The following is a 12,046-nucleotide window of genomic DNA, read 5'->3' as shown; positions in this document are numbered from 1 at the left end:
TCCATTATGCTGCACTCATGAATTTTCTCGTACGTAATGATCTACTTGTCAATGAAATCCAGCAAAGGATATAAATAGACGAATTAAAAAACTGTGAGTTATACTTTAAAAAATTATGCCCAAAAACACAGACAGTCGAATGATATTTTAACTAGTTATGTTAAATTCCGCTTTTTCTCACAGAAAACACATAAACAAAGTACTGCCAACGCAGAAACAATGGGCATGTAGAGTCATGAGCAACAGCACCCTTTAGGGCAATTTTTCAGCTCTGGACCAACCACGCCGGGACGTAATACAGGAACCAGCTCATTGTTATTTATTCCGACGATAAATATCAGACAAGGAATCTCACCTTATCCTTCGGGAGCTCAAGACATAGGCCCAAGAGACGGCGCGACTGCCGTTTATCATGCTCCGGTTCGGGATGGGGGCATGACTCGCACCTGGGCCCCCTTCTGACGGTTAATTTAACCTCTTGATTGTCGCAATTGGGTCTAATTGTGGCTGTCCAAGCAGGCTAGTTCGAGAGGGTTTGAGAAGGTACGATGTCTTAAGAAAAATGAATGAAAAATTACCTGAATTGATTTGCGGTGTTGAATAACAACGTGTGATCATCAAGCACTGCTTGAATTGTGTCTAAAAACACTGTTCAAGAGTTCTAGACATGACGATGCAATTCTCAAGGCATCACGAGAAATGTAGAATTTTCCAGGGTCTGAGATGGTGGAGACAGCCCTTGAAGAATCTAATTTCAGGGAGTTAATTGTGAGTATACGTTCTAAGAGTTGGAACTGTCCTTTTGAATCCTTTGGCAGGTATAGTTCTTAATAATAAGACTAAAAACGGTTTGTGGAGGTTTCAAAAAATATAAAAAATGAATATGTCTCAAGTGTGGAAACTCAGACAACTCAGGTTTACAGCAGTTTCTACGGTCGTTTAATGAGCTTGTTCTGTAAAGTTTAGAGCTCTTTAATGCTAATCCAATGTCAGCTGAAAATTTTCAAATAAAAGACTACATCAATCTATAAAGCAACAAGGAAAAAGAATGTTATAATTATAAAAAAGTACGAATAAATAATTAGGATATTTGGTCAGCTCTGCATTTGAAGTTTGCATTAGCTTATAGAGTAACCCAGTCAGTATCTGCTGTGTAATATGAATCTGGCAATTGCAAGTCCTTAATTTCAAGGCTTCAGTGAAATAGACTTTGTAATTTCTAAGGGAAAATTTCATAATTCACCAATGGAGTCAGGTACAGATATCTGGCATGCTCTACTTTTTAGAGCGATTTGTTGGATAATTCTTCTAAGATTTAAAAGCCGTCCGCATCAAGCTTTTTTGAATAACAAATCCTCAAACACATGTCAGCATCATCCTAGATCCCTTATCGTTGTTCACAAGAGTTCCATAATTTTTGGAAAAATGGAATCATTTGTATATGTGATATTAAGTCAGCCACACCTATCGGGATTGCACTGAATTATGAAGTATCTCAATGAGTATTTACTTTAAAAATTAGAATTTCATCCTGGTGCCTGCTATTTTCCAAATCAAAAAGTGTTTTAATTTATAGATTGATGGCGGTCAGGAATTTTCAAATTATAGAAAATTGACAGCTGTAGCTATGTAGTTTTCGTAAGCTTCCAGAGTTACTATTGAGAGACACAGTTCTGTTCTAGCACTTGTACGGCAGTTACAAACTTTCAACTTTGAACACAGGACAAGATTGCTGGTCCTCGATGAGTGCTGAATTTGGTGTTCCGTCAGTAAATTTTTGCAGGTTTTCAAGTAGTTTCCAAATAAAGCGTAAGGTGAATATGACTCTATTCTTTTAAGCAAGTTTATCGAAGTGTAGGGCCATATAATTAGAAATAACCACCATCATCTAAAATCGAAATTCGACTCTTGGGGCCTTCGAATGCAATTTTTATGATCCAATCGAAATTCCTGTCGCGTCTCTCCTCCATATCCTCGTACCGAAGAAGAGATCAGTATCATCCACCTGGGGAATTACGTTTTCTCGTCTATTTCACCTGCAGATGCTGTTTCCTTATTACACGGCGGGTCTGGAAAAAAGAAAAACACCAACGAAGGAAAGACATTCGACGGGATGCGGCGGGACTATTGGCGGAGGGCTGCGCTTGCGACCGCACTCCGGGATTATAAAACGTCTTGAAACGGTTTTGCAGGGTCGCACTCGTGTTTTCATTATTTCCGGATCCAGGGGGCTTTAAGTGGGATATGTGGGTATGGGGATTGAGGCTTGTGCAGGGTTTGGAGGGGCTTAAATGGAGGAATTTTAGAACTCTCAGAGTAGAGCAGAAAATTGAAGTACTTATGGATAAAATCATAAATATTTTGGACTTTTAATTTGGCATGTTTGAAAACGTTCCTTGAATCATCTCAGTCCATTTGCACGCATCCATACTGAATTACATACAGCTCTTAAGACACTAACCAACTTCTATCAGAAATGTATAGTTTGCCATATTTCTTAACAAACGTAACGATGTCTAAAATGATTAGATTTACTATAAACTTTTTTTGAAATTAATTCGAAAAGATTTCCCAAGTCACCTCAGTATTCTCAACTCTGTTTTAGTTCTCAATAAGACAAATACTCAGCTTTCTCTCAATAAGCTGATTAATGTCTGAAGTACTATATGATTTCTCGAGACACCAAGACAATATATCAAATTTTAGAATGAAAAACATCATTTCTGTTTTTATCTCAGTGCCGATTTATTGCTCTATATAGTTGCAGAAATGTAGAGCCAGTTTATCAACGTATTTGGTAAATTTGAGAAATGTGAGCACTCAATGGCTTCTCTGAATAGTTTCTCAAAAATGTGAGAAAAAACTAGTTCATATATATTTACGCTTATGAGTAATGAGGATTTTTTGAATTCTCAATTAAGAGAACATCTGTTTTTCAAGACTTCGGCCGAAATCCAAGTGTCATTCAAACGCAAATGGTTGTAAAAAACTCACTTTCATATGAAATGCAACACCTAGTGATGTTAATAATTAAGTCTTGTAATTTTAGCAAAATAGTGTTTAATAACAGGATATAAAATTATCGGAGTTTCAGTAAACAAACATTTATTAATTAAAAAGTTAATAATGAGTGATATTGCTTCATAGAGCAATGCAAGCATGTACTCTTCGCTGCATGCCTTGCAACAAGTGATCAATATTCTCCTGGGGTATTTCATTCTATGCCACTTCAAGGTGGTGTCGCGGATCATCCACATTTTTGAAGGATTTCGAAGGCGACGACCCATTATGCCCCAAAGACGTTCAATAGGTGATAGGTCCGGTGACCGTGCAGGCCAAGGCACCATTTTCAATGGTGCTTGTTCCAACTACGTTCGAATAATGTTATATATGCTGTCTTGCATTATCCTGGTGGAAAATGTCATTTGGTAAAATCTGCATGAAGGGTACTAATACGTCTGTCGACAAAATAACTTGAAGTCACACTTAAAGCGCATTTTCACTTAAATCTATCTCAATTTCTCAGTAAGGAGTAGGACGATTTTTCAAAATTCACAGTGAAATTTGATGACATTTCCGACTCAAACTAACATGGATTCGTATATGTATGTGCAGAAGCTTAAACTGAAATTGTCCGGTAAAGCTCATTGCTGAAACTAGCTTCTCAACGAACAGACTCAACTGTTTCTCAAGACATCGAAGAAAATTAGGAGTTTTTACGGAGCCAAAATCAACGTAGATTATATTATATCTGCATGCAAAAATTTGTCTGATTTTTGTGCTAATTCAAATTAAACTATTTCTTTAGACACCCAGTGTGATTTGACGACGTTAAGGTTCATTTAGGTGAAATCTCGAGTGTCACATAAATTCTCAATATTAAGAAGAGCCATTTATCATGACCTCGAAGAAAACTAGACGAATTTTCTGGTCTGAAACGTGCGGAACTACGAGTACAAACGTTCAGTATCTCAATTTTTCAATAAACAAAATAATGATTTCAGAGAATATCAAATAAAATTCAGCAATTTGCACACTAAAAGTAATGTGATTTATGGTATGTCTTAAATTTTTTGGAGCAGGAATTCTTGTTCCAATTTCAGAACATTCCTGGATAGGAAACCTTTCCCTCTCTAAAGTACTAGAACCTTGAAATCCAAGATTAGCCTGATCCAGTCGAAGGCACTGGACATTGAAGGACATTCCAGAGGAATATTCTGACACAAGAAGTGCTGCAGGTTTCCAACTATTGCAATCTGGCTCCCCCAGCTTGGTGGGAACATGTTCAATCATCTCTCCAGTGTGCGGAAATCATCCAGACAGGTGAATATTACAAATCCAATTTCTTGAGTTCGGTCTAGGCCGAGTGCATAATACGACCACCATAAACCGACTCCATCCGGGAGCCCGTCAATAATTCTTTTCTTATCCAGGTTACGAACTGTTTACGGGCCCGTAAACCGGCATCAATTGTTTACTTCTGGATAGTAGTTTCGATTCGGCTGTCTGTCTGGCCAACTGCGCCCTCCTGGATATGTTTAATTCAATCCTTTCGGCTAAGATGGCGGGCCTGGAAAAAGGAAAAAGAAGCGCGGCAGGTGGGGCCCGACCCGCGGATATCGGAGTATTGGCCGTGTCACAGCCAATGCCTGGAGGGGGCAGGATTTCTTAGCTGGATTAGTTTGCAAAAGACAGGGACGGACTTCGGATCTCATTCCGGAAAATCTGGGTGGGCTGCTCAATTCTGGGTTTACTAAAAGTCTCTACCAACAGTCGCCCCATCTAGCGGTGAAACTATTAGCACCCACCGCTGTAGTGTCGAGAGATGGAGTCTCGTTTCATCGGCGTTAATATGTCAGGAGTGAGCGTCACTCACTGTGAAATTTACTACGAAAAGGTAATAAATCTTCCCCGCTGGTAAATGAGAGCCAATTCATAAAATGGACCCATTTGGGGACCGCAAGATGGCGTTCCGTTTAATTGGCAGTAAATTGTCGCAAGATGGCGCCGCTTTCTACGAAATGTTTTAGAAAAAATAAAAAGTTTTACCACTTTTCCGCTCTATTGGGTAAATTCTGCTAAAATTTCAGTTATTTTCCGCAGTTTGCAGGGGTCATGGTGTGAACGCTCACATCATTTATTCACACCCTATTAACTGGCGCGTAGATATCATAATGAAATTGTAAATCTTTAATCTCGTTTGTTATGTGGGATGTTAACGGGAGCTTTAGCTTTAGGTCGGAGTTTCAGCGTTAAGCTTTGCGGCGGTTTGAGTGCAAAACTGTCACTGAAAAACTGTTTGTTAAGGTCTAAATAGCATTTATTTATAGTAAAAGAGACGCTATTACCATAAAAGTCGTTTTATTGTAATAATAATTACAATAGAAATCGGGCTGCGCTACTGGGTTCCAGTATAACCTCTACTCGTCTCAAATAATTGCGGAAACTATTAACTAAATATGATAAAAGTCAGGAGCGCACCGTAGTCTAATTCATCGGTAAAATGGACCGTTGTTATTACCCGGAAGTAAATCATCCTACTCCACTGAACTTTCGAATAAAGTAGATTTTCGACATAGTCCGATAGATGCCAGAAGCGCTCTGGATTAGGGTTTATTGTGAAAATTATAGGAGAAACACAACTTTTCCAAAAATAAATTTAAAAGATTCGTAAAAATTCGTTTCGCGAATGGAAATCGATCTACGCCGCACGAAATTCAAATTTGCAAAATAATTTTTATTAAAAATGTTTTTGCTAAAATCAACAGACGCTACTAAGTTCTGGAACGGAGGAAATTCTATTCAACCTGAATACCCACAAATATTTTCAATTTAATCCGAAAAATAACCAGCACTTGGTGGGGTTAATTTGCAAAAATGGGGAGAAGATCTGTCTTCAGAATTCCTCACTGACAAAACCTATATTCCATAGGCGTAGCTGGGCAGGGGATTTGCGGGTTGTTTCATATACCAAACTATCTATCTTCCAATTCTTTTTCTAATAACAAAAAACTCTGACAAAGCCCAGAGATAGAAATCATATCGAATCGGCGCGATCGTTCGGGCGGGCCATTTCACCGCCAGATGGCACATAAATAGCAACGATACAGGGGCTGTCATCTGCAGGTCAATGTAGCAGGCCACTTGACCGACTCGAACCAGAGATTATTTCCGAAAGGGCTTTCCTTATTGCCCCATTATGACCGGCTAATTTCTGATATTATCGACATTTTTCGCTCCATCGGACAACGCTCCGATTAGATAAATACCCATTGAAAGTTGATAGTGCAATCTGACCGTGTGTACCTGCCAGAGGGGGTGGATTAATCCCTTCAAGAAGCGGCCAAACCGAGGGTGAAATAACCCCTATTATCGTCTCAAAGTCGACCATGTTACAATAAAAGGATTCGCAATGGGAGATGGAAGGATGGCTAGCGCCAGCTATTGATGATTTCGTGATCTACCTGCAGTGCCATCTGTTGGCGCTCGACAATATTTTGTATAATAATTAACATTTTCGGTTAAATACTTCATATTTCGATTCTCTTGTTGTCTTGATTTTGCCAAGGGTGGGACACCCCCGGTTCCAGTCCAAGAAACTTGACACTTTTTTCGGTTATTGGGAGGAAGTAGAACTAACATTGAACAAAAAGTCAGAGGCGCATCTACTTAATTTCCAGCTATTTCTTGTTTTTCTCCTTCTCCTGTATTTGTGCACAATTTCATTCTCTGTATCTCCATATTAATCAATTGCAGCCAGTGGCATTTTTTATTTCATTAAACTCATTGGCGCAGGGCATGAAAAAATTAAATTTTCAATGTTATTGCTTTGAGGAAAGGTATTGTACGCCTCTTAATTTTCCCTCAATTGTAGCTCTGTTTTCCCAGAGCTATTGAGCCAACTATCAGCTTTAGAAGATATCAGCTGTTTCTTGCGCAAAAATAGCATATTTTAAAACTAGCAAGATAATCTCGTGCTTTAATGTTCTGTATTTATGCCTTCTAGTTCTATTTTTTCTAAGCTCTTGTATAATTAATGAACTTAATTTGATTGCTGTAAACCAGTGGTATATCGGATATTGATTTCCGTTATTAGAAGGTTCAGGGCAGGCTAACTATGTAGAGCAGCAAACTAGAGAAAGAGCCTAGAATAGCAGGAGTTAGAAGAAATACAAAGAAGAAACGAGAAAAGTAGAAATAAAAGTCGCCCATTTTGCTTCAGTTGAGAAACTAAGCAAAACTCAGACAGATTTTTTCTTCAGGAAAGAACAAAAAATGGAATGCAGATTTGCATATATTGAGAGGTACAGAAAAGAAGAGAGAACGACTGGAATGAAAAGCGAATGGCCCAAATTGAGAGTTAATCGAGCCAATTGATAAAAAAACAAAGAGACAGAAGGCTCAGAGGTGTATAGGCTGAATCAGAGGCTGTCATATGTATTCTAGTATTTTCTAGAAGGTTCCAGAAAATTCTCATGTTTCGGCGACAGACCCACCGTCATGATACTAATTTTCAGTTGAATTTTTCTTTGAAATTGAATTCCAGCGTTAGTTTTGCGGTCAAAAGTCCCTTCACGGATACGCCAAATATTTGTGTTGCTGAACAAAACAATTATCATCTAGATATCGTTTAATACGGTGCATAGTGGCGGCAAACTGCAAATCAAGCGGGGTTAAATCAGGTCTGTCATATTAGTATGTATCTAGCTTTCAGACTCATCAACATTTTGTGTACGTTGTTTTTTTGCAAATTATGTACCCATTCTAAGTTAAAAAGATTGTTTTTTGCAATATTTCCTTTATAAATGTTTGCATAAACATGCGTAAGTTCTCCGCAAATTGGTGAGGCAATATAAATATAACTCATATCACTAATGCACTACAATTACATTATCGCGTTTTTATGTACGGTGAAGTAATGGGTACTTTAGTTAAATTTTTTTAACATTTTCCTCAAGTAAGTACGTAAGCCCCGTTCCTTAAAGCAAAAGAAAAATTAGCAAGAAAATTAAAGAGTTTTAGAAGGGTACTTCGCTCAGAAAGCTCCGATGACAATCATTACGCAGGGCACTCTGCTAGGAACCACTGGAACCAGTTTAGATGACAAACTATTTTTCAAATTTCTCGCAATTCCGTACGTCAAACCCCCTTTCAGGTCCATGGGCTTAAGGTATCGAGCAACACAATTTTCAGTTCAGTTCTTGGTGCGAAAAGTTCTTCCTAAGCAGGAACTTTGACCTCACCAGATCTCTAGTTAGCTTCTTACGGCCTCAGCTAGAGGTCCCTTTCATCGCGTTATTGGTCAAAGCGGCTCAATCTTGAGCTCTCCGGCATGAGACCAGAAAAACTCAGTGCACTTAGCTAGGTATTTGGACTCTTCGGTTTTGACTGAAGGAAAAGCTTTGGAGGTGCTCATAAGCGCTTCTGCCGAGAAGGTTTGCAATGTCGGTTCATGATTTTTTTCTGTAAGGGCTCGTCCTAATAGTTTCTAAATTTTTACTTTAAGTTATCTTATTTTTAATTTTTTTAAATTATTTTTTGATTTACCCTTAATTACCTAATTCTTTTGTTTTTCCCATTTAATTTGATGTGAGGCGTTGCCCTGCTGTCATCTGCCTTTTGGCCTAGTTGAATAATTTCATATTTTCCGATTTTTGATGTTTATGCAGTTCACATTATTTTTTATGTCTATTTTGTTACGTAATTTTCTCTAAATTCAGATTCTAAGTTCTTCTATCTTATTCCTGTCTATGTTCTTTTTCGGTTTCTGTTTTTTCCTGTGCTGCCTACTTAATTTTACTCAATTGCTCGGATTTTGTCCCATTTTTTCGTCTCAATTTATGGTTTTTCTTATTTTTTTATAAGTCCTTTTTCGACACTTTTTTTTTCTTGTTCTTTGATTCTTTTCATTGACTTTCAGTGTCTACTTCGTCTTTATTTGAGGATTTAAATTTTTATTGAAGATTACATTTTGACTGACATATCCCTACTGTGGGTTGCGTCTAGTGAGTTAAATTTTTAATTCTCTTGATAATTTTTTATAGTATTTAATTTTTTAATTTTTTCACAAATGCAAATGCGACGTATCGGTTGAAAGAATTTTCAATAAGCTTTTCAATTGTACCAAACTTCGTGGAATTCTACCCACAAATGTATCCGACAATGTCTAAAATGCAAAATCCACGAGTAAGACACGTCGGCATAGTTTTAAATGGTTTTCAAATGGAAATACGTAATATTCGCAAAATTGATAATTAATTCAAAGTTTTATTGTAATTATATCAAAGCGTAAAATGTTCCGAATATTAATAATTTTTTATAACAGGTTTTCGAAATTTTGTCCGTTATTTCCACATTGACTAAAGTTTCCTTTGAAATTTTACGACACTCAGCAATAATTTGCTATCTTAACTCTTCAACTATTGCTGGTTGGATTTTGAACACTGCAGATTCAACATCAAGAAATCCGATGGCGTCAGATCGGGACACCTAGGGGGCCATTCTATCGCTCCGACTGTCTACTGATTTTTTTTTAAACGCACAGTATATCCCCCTTGAAACTAAGCCGATAAACGCTCTTTGCATCGAGAAATGTCCTCGCGACAGTTTTGCCTGCCAGTTTATTTGTCATGACATTCTCAAGTTTATGATTTAATGTGGAACATAAATCACAGTATTCCATCAACCTTATCCTGATCTACATAAAGCCCGCTGCTGGAGCTACACGGTCGAAGTGGCGCAAAACAAAGTTTGATAGCTCTAAATGGAGAGCTCTAAATCATATTGCGGTCTAAATAAAAAAATTATTATTTATTCTAGCTTTTCGCTCCTGAATGGGTGCAAAGCGTTCTGCAACGAGCGCAATGAGCTCTAAACTTGTCAACAGGTCTCTAAATCAAAACTGTGATCTTATTCTCGGAGGAATAATATTTTCCCCCACCCCTCACACTCCCCATACCTTAGATATTAATTAACAGTATCCAGCAGAAGTTTCTGAACCCTTGAAGGTTCTAAATAGAAAATAACAAATTTTCCTGGTTCTTAAAAGTACGCTGCAGGGAGTGAATTGGAGTCTAAATCCGTTTAACTGGGTTGGTTAAAATAAAACAAACTCTAAGGGGTTCTAAATCCTCTTCAGCTATACATTAGACTTAATGCTTCATAGGCTCTTCTCATAAGTGACATAATTCTGGTGCCGGCAGCTTAGAGCAATTTGCTAAAATCGATCTGAAGCGTTCTAAATCCTTAGCTCATCTAGAACCCAAAATTGCACATTATATATCTAAGAGTGTAATTAAGTTTACTAGCCACGGTAAGGGGCTCTAAGGACCAATTGGTTTAGAAACTAAAATTGCATAATATACATTAAATGATATCGAAGAGGGTTCTACGTTGGTGGTTCCGATTAAAAAGTTTAAATCAATCTGAAATACTCGAAAATCTTGACGTTTCAGTTCATTTGATGTTCATTCTTCGTGTTGAGCTTACAAGCTCGTGTTATAATGTAAATTTATTTTTGCGGTCTTGGGTTCTAATTAAGATTGTTTAAGTGAAGCTTAATAGATTGACCATTGTAGATAGTTCCATTATTCCATACTTTCCCTAAAATTGCGGCTTCATTAAAATCATTGCCGCAGTGGAATTATATGGCACAACCTTTGATGAATATTTTCCTAATTGTCTACGCCAATGAGTCGCGTTTCGCTTCGCTCATAGGCGCGGTTTCGGGGTTATTTTCCTGGAAGAAAATTGCACATGATGCTAATTTTCAGCTGATTTTTCCCGAGAAATCCAGTGTCAGTTCATGTTGTGACGTAAATTGCTGCTTGGTCAAAGTTCGCTTCACAGCAACATGAATATTGGTGTTATTGAGCAGATCCGTCATTGTCTTGACGGTATCTAAAATGTTCGATAGTTACAAGCAAAGACTTTTAGTGTGTCCTAGTCGCTTGGACGTTTTCATCCCCGGACATCGTTTTTTTTTCGTCCGCACATTTTGAATTATAAAAATTTATTACATTAGTTTTCTGTTTACACACGTGTAAGTTCCGCGGTAACTGATAAAAGGATATCGATGATATGTACGAGGATAGTCCTAGAAGTACCCGATCTGACGTATACCAGGTATGTAATAGGCGTCTCGGTTAATAATGTCGATTTTTTTGCAAAATTTGAATGTTTATTGCTACAATAAATTCAATTATGTTAATAATCGAAATACTGGCCATCGTTAGAAATGACCTTTTCCTATCTTCCCGTTAAAAAATCGATTCCATGCCAAAGGCATTTTTTGGTTTTCGATGTCAACCAATTATCAAGGGTAATTTTCACTTTTTCAAAAGAATGGAAATGTTGTCCTGTTGCATTGATCGGAATAAATGGCAGTCGGAAGGGGCTAAATCCGGAGAGTATGGAGAGTGAAGTAGGACGTCCCATTTAACATTTTCCAAATAATTTTTTGCCTATTTTTCAACATGAGGCCCAGCGTTATCCTGTTGACAAATATACTGCGTGACATAGAAAAGAGAACATCCCGTAAAAATGGTTTTATTTAAATAATTTTTAATATGCATATTTCTTATGCTTTTTTTGTTAAGAAAATTGAACAAATTTAATTGTTAAAAATATTTAAAAAATTAATAATTTGTCGATCCTCCGCTGTGTCTTATACATTCCTGTGCACGTCTAATGACGTGATCGATGTCCTCTTCAGGGATCTCACTGCAAGCTAACTGGACAGCATGACGAGCGCCGCTAGGGTTTGTCGGGGATGGGGTAAATTACGCAATTTTCTACCTACAATATCTCATGCAAGTTTAATAGGTGAGAGGTCTGAAGATCGAGGTGGTCAAGGTAGCAAATTGGTTGTATTTTGTTGAAAGAAATCCATAGTCACTCTAACCACGTGTGGTCGTCCATTTTCTTCTTGGAAAATTGGGTAAAGACGACTTTCCAGATATGGCACGAGATGAGGTTCCACGACTCCTCGGATGTATCGTTGGGCTGTCATACCGTCTCTTATGAAAAGTAAAGGTGAACTGCTACC

The sequence above is a fragment of the Euwallacea fornicatus genome, chromosome 2 (assembly GCF_040115645.1).
Source record: "Euwallacea fornicatus isolate EFF26 chromosome 2, ASM4011564v1, whole genome shotgun sequence".
In the NCBI taxonomy this organism is placed as follows: Eukaryota; Metazoa; Arthropoda; class Insecta; order Coleoptera; family Curculionidae; genus Euwallacea; species Euwallacea fornicatus.
The sequence above is the reverse complement of the archived record's forward strand: the minus strand, read 5'-3'. Positions refer to the sequence as shown.